General features: G+C 36.2%; 1 long non-coding RNA gene across 1 annotated transcript; it reads left to right on the top strand.

Annotated features, from left to right (window-relative positions):
* Window positions 1–416: 416 nt before the first annotated feature.
* On the top strand, window positions 417–13584 carry LOC127377848 (uncharacterized). Its single transcript, XR_007887777.1, has 3 exons — window positions 417–557; window positions 12042–12193; window positions 12338–13584. It is a non-coding gene; the product is annotated as an uncharacterized LOC127377848 (long non-coding RNA).
* Window positions 13585–14885: the final 1301 nt, after the last annotated feature.

Here is a 14885-nt window from a genome sequence, read left to right as displayed (position 1 = left end):
CTGTATACTGAACTATCATACCAATTTAAGCAGTGTCAGGGCAGTAATTATAATATTTTTAATATAAATTGGGGGGAATATACAAATATTCTCAAAATATATTGAGAATATTGATAAAAAAAATAAAAATTGCTATGCTACAACAGGCAACCATCTGACATAATCATAAACAAATGTAATCATAATCAGAACTAAATTTAACAACTTTCCATTATCATTACTACCACAGTATTACACTGTTCTGCAGCAGGGGTGGATCTAGAGCGGTGGCATTGGGTGGCAGCTGGCACACCTAAAAATTGTTTGCTGTTTGTTGTCAAATGCTGTCAAATTGAACATGTTATTTTAGATTAATTTAAATAATAACGTGTTCACAAAACAAAATTCATTGAATGAACTGTTATGGCTCTATTTTAGGCTAAGTGACTTAAGTTCAATGAAACAAAACAGCAGCTCAGAGGCAGAGTTGGTTGTCCACTAATCGGAAGGTTGGCGGTTTGATCCCTGGCTCCTCTTGCTGCATGTCGAAGTGTCCTTGAGCAAGATACTGACTCCCTGTAAGTTGAGTATACTTTAAATTACTGCTTTTTCCCAGACCACAAATTTTCCTCTCTGGGTTTTTTTTTCTGCCTTGTGTTCATTTCAAGCTGAATGTGATCCCATTTTTCTGAATTCCTGACAATCTTGAAGATAGTGTGGGAAGTAAGTTTTTCAACCATACAGACAGTAAGGGCTCACTAACTCATTCAATCTGAACTCTTTAGCTGCTTAATTTGTTTGGCTTAAGTTTTGAGAAACTGTCGAACGTAAGTGATGTAAGCTGGAAACAGTGCATCATGTTTGCAGCTCGGAAGTAGCTTCCATGTTGAGTACATTGGCCAACTGTATTTCAATGTGTTTTCGTGTGAACAGTGAGAGAAAGAATTTAATGACTGTACTTTCTGATCCCACAAGCACAGGATGATGAGGTGACAATTCTACTTTGATTCTCGCTGACGAGGTCATTTGACCTGCAAGTGTACTGTAAATGATGTGATTCAGAGTGAAAATCATATTGTCGATATGCCAATGATTCACTTCTTCCTTCACAAAGGTGCGGGATGTGAGGGCTTACTCAGCTGATTCTACTCAGACTGGGGAGGAGTATATGTTTCATTAGAGGTCAACCTCTGCCAGTGTCAATGACATTTTATAATGAAAGTCAAAAATGCAGAAAACAGACTTTTGTCAGCTTTTTTCTTTACATCAGGTCCTTCTGTGGTTTAAATAATGCCAAAAGCAACCGCAATTCTGAGGTTGGTATACATCTTCGCAAATTTACACTATTTATATCCACTTACAGTAAAAAAAATAAAATAAACTGCAGTCTATATAACAGCCCTGCGATAATTCCTCCCTTTATAAAGGTCATAAACAACAGATCATTAGACCATAAAATGATTTTAGAAGATGTATTTTGGATCATTTCTCTACAGTCAAGCAATAATAAACAAGTGTTGCCTGGTTAGACAATCCTTTCAGGATTTTGCAGGCTTTTTGGTGGATTGTTGCGGCCTAAAATGTCTGTTTTCACTGCAGTTTTTTTAATGTTTTTCTTGTATAATTTATCAAGAATCAAAGGCAAAGGCTTGTTCCAGTGAGAATAAACTCAAACTGTTTGGACATACAGGGTAAATGTAAGACATCTGCATCTGTCTGTATGGTCTGTGTCTTCGCAACTAGAAAAAAGGAAGCAAGTTTGCTGCAAAATTGTGCAGGATTCATGAGAATTGGTTGACTTTGCATTAATTGTTGCGATTGCAACATCACTACTTCCTCGGAGGAATGGTAAGACTCAAAATTAAGATTGCGTGGTTAACATTGTGAAACGGTCACAATTTGGTTAGGTTTAGCCACAAGAACTACTTCGCTGGGAATAGTAAATAGATTGGTAGATTGTAAGTTACATTACGTACTTGGCGAAACTTAAGGTACATGAATAAAACAGAACTTGCTGCATTACGTAGTGAATTTACATACATTACTTACCATTAACAGTGGTGTCCTGTTTCAAAATCCTGTGTTTGACTGAGCCATCCATCCAGACTTTAAAGGTGGGCACATCCAGAAATTTCAGGAGATAAATATTGCACTCATCACTGTGTACTATATAAGAAAGTAGCACTTTGATACCCCACCAGTAAATACCAAACTTGGTCAGACTGCTTTTCAGTACTATGCACCATATAAATGGAATGAATTACATATGACATTAAAACTTGAAAGTTTCATCCCATGAGAGGAATGTAAACTTTTCATGTTTTTAGAGATGTGTGCGAGTGTTTCTGATGATGTTCATATGTGCTTGTATGTGACTGACTGTGTTTTGTTTGTTTGTCTGTCTTATCTTTTTTTATTACTCTCTTATCTCAGTGATTAAAGGAAGGTTTCGAAAAGTTGTAGTAAATCATAATTTTAGATCATCTGACTGCTCGTGTTTCTTGCACCACCCCACCTCTTTAAAGCGATGTCCACATGTTCCCAGATCTCAGCAGTTAACTTAGTGAAACAATTGTCCTGTTAAGTACAGTACAGTGCAGTGCTTACAGATTTTAATATATTATTATTATTGTGTGTGTGCTGTGCATTTATAATACATATCAGCGATACAGTTAACTTACACCAATGGTGATGAAACTAGTAAAACCATAACGAGGCTTGGCAATTCACTTAAAAACAATGAGAAATACCAGTTTTAAGGCTTTCTGTAAAGTATTTGTTTTTAGATGCTTTTCAATAATGAATGTCTCATTTATGTTTTAAAGGCCACAGAAAATAATTTCCTGCTGTCAGAATGATTGTTCTGTGTAAACCCATCATCTCAGACATTTTCAGTATCAACAACCTCAAATGGTACACCAATACATTTTTTGAAGAGGAAGCATTATAGCAGCAAGCGGCGGGGAAGCCCAGTAACATGCTGTATGACATTCTAACAGGTGTAAACAGCTTGTTCTGAGGTTATTTTTTGTGTTGTCAAAGGTCATCTCACCTAACAGAATGCCACTGAGGCATAACGGAAGCCTGAGTCCTTTCGAATCTCGATTTCCTTTTGAAAGTTTTGCCATTATTATTAACCTTATTAGGTAACCTGTGTTTTCAGGACTTCATGCTGCACCTTTTTGTGCACCTCTTTTTTTCCTGCATGTGTTTCTTCTGTATATTACAACAGCTACAAATTCAATTCAATTATGCACATCAGATGCACCAGATGCAGTATTAAATTTGATGGAAGGCTTTATAGTTACATTTAAAGATTCCATTTTTTGCCTTATGCAATATTTAACAACTGCTTTTGCATCAATATGCAAAGAGCCAAACTCCTACCTTGAAAATGCCATCCTTACACACTTGAATTAGCACACCTGTCAAAGCTTATTACTAAACTTAAATATCACTGAATCATTTTTAAACATTGCTGTGCAGAGCAGGATAACAACAGTGTTTGCCATTGCTTTGATGCATCAATTCCACACATGCAGTCAGTTGTGATAAACAAAACTATGAACCAAATTTTATATTTATTTTTTTTATCTGCTCCTGTCTTGCCAGTGTCATTTAAATCAGATCATAGATTGTCATCTATATCCAGTCCTGGACACAAACTCTGGACTGTAGTGTGACAGTCCTAGACTTTGTACTTCCACCACCCACCCTAACCACCTCCCTCCTCATGAGCCTACCACATTACATTAATGAAGTGTTTCAAAAACACTGCATAAAACATAATCTAAAGAGAGATAAGAATCACATAATCAGGATACAACAAAAGGGTAACTGAAATCCATTACAGTTACAGAAAAATGTGTAATTTAGTAAAAATGAATGATATATTACCATGCATAACACTTCTCAGGTCTCACAACAGCACTCTGGTCTCAGTGAAACCATAACTAATCTTTCACTTACAATTCATTATCATGGCCTCTGGAGAAAAAAATGCTTTCACTGGGTGTAAATTTCACCATTATTTTGTCTTTAAAGCAGAAAAGGAAACAACATCACAGTGCAGTGCAGGTTCTGCCTTTCAGCTGTGAAAATGCTCTACAGGCTACTACCTGAATTTCCTTCATGGAATTTTTTCTTCAAAAATACACTGAGCTAAAAATCTTGGTTTCCTTTTTCTTCTCTAAGGTCACATTGTTCTGTTGTCTTATAGAGTATACATCATTTTATTGATATTTCTTTTTTTCTTGTCTGTATTTGAATATTTGGTGTTGAAGTTATCCAAAAGTAACCTTTTTAAAAGGTAATCAGTAATTGTATTGGACTACATTTTTAAAGTAACCCTTCCAACCCTGCAGCTAATTTCCTTTAAAAAATTGTCCCACCTTACATTTGCTCGCCCCAACATAACTGCTGCCTCCTCTACTTTCTCTGCCTCCATTTCTTTCAGCAAACAGCAGGCATCCATGTGACTTCTGATCACAGAAGCAGACGTTTTGTACATCTGCATGTTTTCACACAGTTAATGAACAACAGGACTTGGCATTGACACTTTTGTGAACCATGTTTTCAATGTGATGATTGTGTGAAAAGACAAGAGAGCTGTGTGAGAAGAGCCAGATTTCATTCAAAGTTACAACTTTTTTCACAATTGCTAACTCACATTTCTCAATACTGAGTTCACTCAGAAACTCCTCACACAGTCAGCACAACAGTGTGGAAAACTGTGGATCACTTGCTTTCAGACAAAATGCATTCAGTCTTTCAAATTTCATGAACTGATCTCACTCAAACTCACCACTAACAAAACTATCACTGCATTCAGAAACGCCTACTAGATACTACTGATGAACACAGTATGGAGTATGCAGTTTGAAACTGTTAAATAGATTTATTTTGCAGTATGCTAGACCACGCTCAACTGCTTTCTGGTTTTGGAAAGGGGACGCAAACAGCAGCATAGCTAATGGCAAACCACCACTACTGTGTATCCTCCCATTATGTTCTAAAACAAGAGAAGTTATAAATGTGAATTTTCATGACCCATAGATGAACATTAAACTGAGAGGTGATTAACGCCTATCCAACAATTGGAAGGAACCAGATTCACCAGTGTTTGGTTGCATTACTTCACTGCAAATTAGTACCACTTTACAATAAGGGACATAGCATTTTGAGTAGTTACCAGGAAACACATGATGAACAAATAAGGAACAAAGTGCTGGTGAATAATTACTTCATGAGTAACTCCTAATCAAATTTTATGGAGTAGCTAATGATTAGTTAATGATTAGTTGATTAAGAAAAAAGTGAGGAATGAATCAGGAACAACTTGATAATTTATGATTGTTAATAAGTAGTTCCTTAATAATTCTTATGGAGAACTACATAGTAGATAATGATGGGTTTCTAACAGACTGGTTGATCCTATATTAATTATCAAGTAATGATTAGTTCATGAATAGCTGTGAAACAATCATACTGACCACTTCTTTAACTGTTTTTTTGGCCCCTAATTTAAAGTGTTGCATCATTCTGACTGGTGTCAGGTAGTTTTTCTGCCTAAACCTAACCAAACTGTGACGGTTTCACAACATTACTTTATATAACTTTATGTTGAAAGTCCAACCAGACATTGCATATTTTTTTATGCTGACTTGAGAGGCATACCTACGGTGTCATATTTTGAAGTGTGACCAAGCGGCTGAATGATTGATTGCAGACTTACAGCCACTCCCTATTTAAGATGGCGTCTGATTATCACAAACCATTTGCCTGATGAAGGTCTACAACTGAAATCTATCTAAATGTATTATGGTGCACATGGGATTATTTGCAACTTTTGAATCATCAGCACAAAATATGAATAAGAAAACCTTGGCTAAAAAGTAAAAGGTACAAACTTATAAACATATAAACGTGAGGTGACACATCGACTATGACTCCCAAGATGTATTTGGTAAGTATCGCTAAGCTTCAGATAATGTTTGACCACAATCACACACCCACGCGATTGGTCATAAATGCGATTGTTATTTTTAAAGTTTGAAGACCTTAACACAAGCTATATTCACAGAGCCTTCAATCTCTGATACAGCCTGGTCCTGTATTAGAAAAGTTCAAATAACCGAAGAGCTACTAGAACATTAAAGAATGTTAAACATTTAGAAATTACATAATACAGCCAGAAAATGTTATAAAAAGTTCCTAAAAATATCAGGAAAACTAATCAATATTCACAGGAAAAAATCAAATTCATCCAGTCTCTTGTTTTACACAAACTCCCTGCAGTAATTGTGTTCACTGTTTGGGTTCATTGTACAGTTTATCAGCTGTTCTCTACTGTTATTGTTATATATTGAATATAATATGAAATATCCATAAAATATGTCACTTAGTCAGGAGCTGCTGAGCCTGTTCTAACTCTCTCTCTGGCTGCCCCCACTTTCTCATTTTTAAAAGTTTTGGTTCCATTTGATGAGGTAGTTTGATGATGAAACAGCACATTTTTAATACGATGGTTGCACACAAAGCTATCTGAGTAACAGTCACCCGGTTGATTCACAGACAGTTGCTATGGCAGTTAGAGGTGAGAATGTGAGAAGCGGAATAAAGCAAATCAGACAGCCCCAGCCTAGCAGAATTTCTTCTCATTGCTATCTGTACAATCTTTGAGGAAATTACCCTGTTCTGATGAAAATTAGAATGATTATTGACAGTAGTACATGACACAGATAATTTGTGGCTCTGGCTCCTCCTAGTGTTCCTAATGGCATTTGCAACTTTTTCTATTGGAGGGCCATAACTAAAATGTAAAGGTGGGCCACAGGTACATATTGTTTTGTTAAGATGGAAAATGGTACTAAGATCTCAACTTCTCTTACTGACTTTTTGTGCAAAGTGTCACTGCCCGCTGTGCTCAGATTATGAAAAAATAGTTAATAATTAGGGACCCTACATATTCAAAGAGCATTTTACCTCACAACCCCCCCCAGCATATATAATGATTTATACTGTAATTCCCTAATTAATAAGGAACTTTCACAAGAAACATTTGGCCAAATTGAACATTATGGCAGGGCAGATTTGGCCCACGGGAATCACTTTAGCACTGCACACATACTATACACATACACACCAGAGGTGGGTGGTAACATACAATTACTTCAGTTGTTTTTCGAAGTGTCTGTACTTAAGTATTTCCTTTTCTGACAACTTTTTACTTTTACCTTCATTTTTACAGAAACATCTGTACTTTCTATTCCTTACATTTTAAGGTTTGTTACTTTAGTTTTAATGCATGTGAGGGAATTATCCATTTTATTTTATTTATTCTTATTGCATCATTCTCATCAACAAGATCAGTGCAGACCAGCAGGAGACATGACAAGATGAAACAGACAACAGAGGGAGGCTCAACCCTATTTGAAGTTCAGAAATGTCCTTCAGAGAAACCAAGAGAGTACTTTTTATTTTAATACTCTGAGTACATTTCAGAGCCTGTATTTTTCACTTTTACTTGAGTAAAGAAGTTGACTCAGTACTACTTTTACTGTCTTCTGCACTCTAAAAACAAATGTCTTGGCTCAACAAAGAAAACAGTTTCCATCTCTCATTTTGAATTGTGACAACACAGAAATAAATTATGTTCAACCAATGAACTATATTAAGTAAGGTGAATTAGCTTTTCCTCTACAATGGAAGGTATTTTTAATTACCACCTACTTAATAATTGGTAGCATAACACAAGTTCTTAAGTCGATTACTTATAAAATTAAGTTGTTCCAAATAGTTTCCCCACATTATTTAAAAGGCATTTTAAGTGGCATATACTTAATAACTTTAATAATAGTTTTTAAGTTGACACACATTTTTGAAATTTTGTTTATGTAAGAAATTAATTAATTCAATAACAAAACTGTTTGGCAATTAACTGTTTTTATGTTGAACTGCAGTTTAACAGTGTTTGAACACACAATATTTAAAACTTTGAAAACAATGACAACACAAATTTAAATTGTCACATACATGGCCACCATTCTTCTCAAGGTCCTGCAGTCTTTTTTACACATTAAAGACATTTAGATTAATTTTACAAAAACTGTAACAAACAGCAGCAGTCACTATCAAAGATGTCAAGCGAGGCCTGCCTCAAACACTTCTGTGTTCTTGTAAATTAAATGAAAAAATACATTGATTTATTAATACATTGGAAGTATTTTCCCATTCCATGTAGTGTAATATACTTACATTTTTAATCAACAAGGAGCAGGTTTCTGCCCTGTGTATTTACACTGCCCAATGTGGTTTTCATTTTCTTTCAAGATGTTGAATTACTTACTCTAAATTTCCTTGAAAACGGTCCTCTTCCTTCTCTCCAAGGCAGTGGATAGCTACGTCTCTGTGTACTACAATTGTATTGGGCTATTTTAAAAAAGGAAAAAAGGTATCAAAAGAAAGTAACTAACCAAATATATATACGAAGATCAGACAATAAGACGGGCCAGTCAAGTACCCTGCTAAATTATTAATATTTATCCAGTTTAATAAATACAAACAACAATGTAGTTTACAGCTAAACACATAGGAAGTATCATGCTATTCCTCTCCATGGCTCATATAAAAAGCTTTCTCAAGCTGAGCCAATTTGCCAAATAAAACGTTATCATTCGTATCCACTGCTATGCTGCACTAAAGGGTAGAATGGCTAAACTGCACTGCTAATTATGATTAGCCTTAACTATGTTTATTAGTACAACATATACCATTAACTGTATAAACAAATGTACCCTAACCTCCAGTCACAAATCCACTGCTGGTCAAATCACAATTGAGAATATGCCCAAATTCTTGCAAGAATTTATTTGCAAATAAAATGACACTCACCTCAGAAATGTCCCTTGTGTATCGTATTCGCTCGGCATACAGGTCCTCCAACAGAGAGTCTTAACTGTCTGAATTTGCCCAGGCATGTGATGTGGGCAGGAGAGGGGACTTGAAATGCTGAACTCAAGGTGGAGAAAAATTAATTTATCAAGCAAATTTTATTAAGTTGTTACAACTTGACTTTTGTTTTGAACCAATTAACGCAGAAATGTTAGTTCAAATTATGCACAATATTAAGTTGACGTAATTACCAACATTATTATATCAACTCATAAAAAATGTTTGCAACTTAAAAGGTCGATCTAAATCAATATATTAGCATTTTTAACTTGAAATCATGCATTTAATTAAGTGGTGACAATAGGGCCACTGAGTTACTTTTTAGAGTGTGCTTGAGTAAAGAATGTGAGTACCACCTCTGATTCATACACGCATACACATATATATGTATTTACAGTTATTGTGTCCTGTGCATCCCTGTGTTTTATGTCTTTGAGTAGTGTTGTTGTGTGTCTGCAGACAGTTTGTGATGAAGGATTAGTGTTTATGAACAAGTGTGTTACGTGTTTCACATGTTAACTGCTGTGTCAGATAAGGTGGTTTTCAAAGTTGCTCATTTGAATGAATGAATCATGGAAAGACAAGATAAAAATCTTGTTAATTTGCATTTTTATTTTTCATCATTGCGTCATTGAAACTTTATTTGTCACACCACTTATGTTAAATGGAGTTCCTTTTCTATAATCAAATGCTTGTTTCTTTATTTGTTTTGTATTTAGAGCGGGGATTAATTTCACTGATTATTTATAAATTTTTTGGTTGAATGAAATTCAGTGTATCCAAAACAACAGCCGTGTTTGTGCAGCTTCTAATTTTCAGTTTGTGTTGGCACCTGTTTACCATGCAATACAATGCAACAGCAACCACACTGTAAAATCTTCCATCAGTCAATAAATCAAATGTTACCATAAACTAGTTTTAAATCTATTATACCTTATTTGTTCCAGCTGAATTCATCTTGTTCTCACATTCAGGGCTATTTCAGAACAATAATAATTAGTTTGGTCTAATAATCTAATGATGAGCTGATGAAATGTAGAACCGTTGTTCAGAAACATGGTTAGCTCAGCATACTACTCTGCATTGTATTGATCTTAAAATTCTCCAGAATGCCTTGTTTTTTCTACATTAAAGAAAGTTACATAATAAAAGCTGTCTCAGATGAGTCAAGTTCAATCAAAATTCGATCAAAATTTAAGCAGCGAGAACTATGATGAAATTAGGGAACCAACCACTCCTGCACTCTTTTACTCATTTAAATCAGGTGTCATATCTTTCAGTACTGATCTGAATGTAGCTGTTAGGAACAGAGCAAAATATGTGACAACTAATGGGGATGATGTAGTTCATCAGGGGATGAGAAATTACACTTTTACTATTGTTAAAATAAAATAAAATAAAAGCCAAAGACACTTTGGGTTGGTGGCTTGAAGATAATGAGGATAATTGTTGAATCTCATTCCCACTGTCGATACTTGACGACCTGGGAATGAGACATAACAATCAACTATCTTTCTCAGCTCTAATTGGTTATTTTCATTCAGGCCCAGTAGATTCTTGCAAATACCACTAGGAGCACTAGGGGAAGCCAGAGGAACCTGATTTTTTCACAGATTATCTGTCTCATATTCTACTGTCAGGATATAGTTAAAGTTTCAGCAGATATGACAAAAAGTAATTTTTATATAAGTTACCTACTGCACCTTTAAAAGTATTCAATGTCCCCTGTGACTGGTACTATTATATAGCATTAGATTATTATTATTAAAGCCCCATTATATGACTTTCTACCTTAAAATAACAGCTTCAATATCATGTTGATGTTAGACTGACCTGTAATAGGGTTAATGGTGCCTCTGTCATTCCCACTATATGCCCTGTATGCATGTTCTCACACTGTGTAACTTTTGGCTCCAGATATGATCTCCTACCAGAAGATAAACACTTTACAGCACTGTTCTTTTTCTGGTCTGATTTGGGCCACTTCCATAAATGGTCTAAATCAGACACAGGTCACATTTTTTGCAGTGCAACCTCAGTGTGACTAGTCATATCAGAATTCATGTGACTTTTATATCAATCTAGATCCATGTTCGTCATGCGGGTCAACACATGTTGTGTTAACACATGACTGGATTCTGTCCACAGAAACAACAGAGAGCATTTCATCAAAAATAAGTTTGAGAAAATAGATTTTGTTTTTCTTGTCTGTGACATATTTTTACAGATACAGACATTGAAACTATAGTGACTGGCGTGTACGTTGCTGGTATAATGTGAATATGACTATGAACTGACCCTTTTCACTGTCTATATTTAGAGCTGCCAACCTTGGGAAAATAGAGAACCACAATAACACTTTCTCACCACTTTGCTTTGCACATGGTAATTTCCCCACTCACAGCCATTCAAAGTTATTCAAAATATAAATCAGCTATGAAAAAAACAACTATTTCCATTTTATGCTGCTTTGGAATAATACTCCACTACATTTTTGAGGTTAATAAATATTTATGTTTTACACTAAGTTTAATCTACAGTTACCAGTTCAGTAATATTTTATTTTGAAAAGATTTAATCCTCCTCATAAAATAAAATAATGTAAGAGCACTGTTAAAGATTAAACCAGGGGTTCCAATACTGTTCTTTGCCAAGGCCCAGGGTGCAAACTACATGGGAGCCAGGGGGAGCTGGGCTCCTCTGTAGTGTAAAAGCGATTTGAGCGGTCGGAAAACTAGAAAAACACTATACAAATACAGTCCATTTACCATTTATTCTTAATAAGACATGAGCTCCCGTGAAAACACAATTTTGAGGGGTCTCTGAAAACACTGACAATGTGCTATTTTTGTCATGCATTTCTATTTTTCTATATCTTCATCATTATGGATTATGTGTAAAATGTGCCGAATCGCCGTTATTTATTTATTTCTCTGTTTTGTAATCAAAATATTGTGCATTTATTTAGGTGTAAGTAATTGTAAGGACACACACATTTAACATTGACTGACTACAGATGACCCAAGTCCCAGCCAGTCACTCCTTGTCCATGTCCTGTTTCAGTTTTTTTAAGATATATTTTTGGGCTTTTTATGTCTTTATTTTGATAGGACAGGTAAAGAGAGACAGGAAATGGGAGAGAGAAAGAGTACGACACACAGCAAAGGGGGGCGGTTGGAATTGAACCTGGGCCTCCTCGTCCCTTTTTTTTTATGGATTTCCATTTACCACAGTTATGAGGAACTGACATGCTTTTATACAGGTGAGGGTGCACAGTGAATGAAGTGGGAGTTCCTTCTCTGTGTGTGTGTTCCCTGCAAAAACAAATTAATTTAGAATTTCAATGGGACTTAAATCCTTGATTCAGTTGCTACACTCTGGCTAACTATTACCTAACAATTTTCAGACTTTTCTGGGTCAAATTCGGGCCCGTGGGTGCTGTGGTAACAAAGGAAATTAGGTGAGTCACATCTCAAAATTCCCTTTTTTTAGAATCAAATAAATCGAAACTATATGAAAGTGAAAATAACCAGGATTCTCTCACTCAGTCTGGTATATCATTCTGTTGTTGAGCTTGTTGGAGTTCATGTGAATTAACAAGGAAGTGTTGTCATTACCGACAGTTTCAGGTCAAGTGCAGTTAGTGAAACAGCCCACATTTCTCACAAGGCCTATTGCTGTGTGACTGTTCTGTCCATACATAGCAGATTTACGATAAATTAAAACACTTTCCTTATTCTCCACCTTATAATTAACAATGGCCAAACACATACTTTTCCTTTTACACTGTTCATCAGCAGTGTTGGGTAATAACTGATTACATATAATCAGGATTACATAAACAGATTACAAAAAATAATCATAAGAATCAATTAATAATCAACCCATATCACACTAGATTATAGTTGTTTTCAAGGATTACCTGATTACTTTTCACGACAACCAATGGTCTAACTCATAAAAAGCACGTCTGAGGCCTCATCTCTCCTGTACTAGCTACTCTGCATTGGCTCCCTGTAAAATGTAGAATAGAATTTAAAATCCTCCTCCTCACCTATAAAGCTCTTCATGGTCAGGCCCCTTCATATCTTAAAGAGCTCATAGTACCCTATTACCCCACTAGAACATTACGTTCTCTAAATGCAGGGCTACTTGTGGTTCCTATAGTCTCTAAAAGTAGAACAGGAGCCAGAGCCTTCAGTTACCAAGCTCCTCTCCTGTGGAACCAGCTTCCAGTTGTGGTTCGGGAGGCAGACACCCTCACCACATTCAAGAGTAGGCTTAAGACATTCCTCTTTGATAAAGTTTATAGTTAGGGCTGGATCAGGTGAGTCCTGAACCATCCCTTAGTTATGCTGCTATAGGCCTAGACTATCGGGGGATTTCCCATGGTGCACTGAGCTACTCTCTTCCTCTCTCTTTCTGCACTCATTCATGTCCCATTAATGCATGTTACTAACTCCACTTCTTCCCCGGAGTTCTTGTGCTTTCTCGTCTCGCAGGTTCTCATGGATCCTGGTGGAGCCTCCTGCCATGGTCCTGCTTGACTGCCATTGCCAATACTGTTGTTGCTGTGCACCTGTCTGTCTGTCTGTCTCTCGCTCTCTCTCTCTCTCTCTCTCTCTCTCTCTCTCTCTCTCTCTCTCTCTCTCTCACCCAAGGGAGACAGAGACCACCCACCAGAGCCGGAGGATCTGTCCTAGGTTTCTGCCTTTTAACAGGCAGTTTTTCCTTGCCCTTGTCGCCAAGTGCTTGCTCATGGTGGTACTGTTGGGTCTCTGTAAATAATGTTATAACGAGTTCGGTCTAGACCTGCTCTATTTGAAAAGTGTCCTGAGATAACTTCTGTTATGAATTGGCGCTATACAAATAAAATTGAATTGAATTGAATTGAATTTATAATACTGTTCTTAGACTTATAGTAAGACATTTTTTTGATGATGTGCTTTGATTTGGTTCATAAAACATACTGAGCATTAAAATCCTTGCTTACGCAGTTTCTACGAAGCCGATTTGTAACTTACACACCTGTGATCTATAAATCTCAGATAAACTTCAAATTGACTGCACCTGCCTCATTGAATACCCCTTATATAATGCTAGCACAGATTAGGGTTTAGTCAGGAATAGCCATGGACCAAAAGACACACGATAGACAGTGAATGTACAGTGTTATGAGATGAGATGAGATCTTCATTTTGAAACTGTTCTTCTCTCGTTCTCAGTCTTCTCACACTAAGTGCAGCTAACCAATGGAGGCTGAGCGAGCTGAGGAGATTAAATGTTTGTACAGAATAAAGTGTATCTTTATGGATTATATTGATGCTGAGTTGACAAGAAGACAGTTGACATATGACGGCCTTCAGCTTGTGTTTCTAGAGTGGTGTGTTTTTATGGACACTTAAGGAATTGTTAAAATGTGATAATTATAAGGGATTTGTGGAGTGGTGTAATATGTATAGCTTTTCTAACTGTATGTTTTTCACCACTACACACTAAAGTATAATAAGGTTTTCTGACTGCTGTTAGTTATTGATTTGATTAATGGTTTAATAATTATTATTTAATAAGAGTATTGATTACTGACAGTGGTTGATCAGGCTAATTATCATCTAATTGTACTCAGTTTCTAACAGCAGTATGCAGTAAGTGGTTGCCCTTTTTCCTGCATTTATCTGTAAATAAATAAGGGGGGAGATGGTAACTCCTGTCTCTATTCAAAGATGATTTCTGGTATCCGATTGAAATTGATCTTTCTCTACTCGTCCACTGACTCCCGGTCTCTGACCTTTGACCTCTTCCCAGTGGATACTGTGAGGGGTTTTGGTGTGATGACAGCTTATGTTGTCTATCTTCACTGTTCTTGTCCAGTACGACCCTGCTGAGTCACTGAAGTGTTATCTTCATCCCAACAGGTTTCTCTGCTATGTACTCAACATTTGCTTTATTCCAGG

This window comes from Dicentrarchus labrax, unplaced genomic scaffold (assembly GCF_905237075.1).
Source record: "Dicentrarchus labrax unplaced genomic scaffold, dlabrax2021, whole genome shotgun sequence".
NCBI lineage: Eukaryota > Metazoa > Chordata > Actinopteri > Moronidae > Dicentrarchus > Dicentrarchus labrax.
The sequence above is the reverse complement of the archived record's forward strand: the minus strand, read 5'-3'. Positions and strand labels throughout refer to the sequence as shown.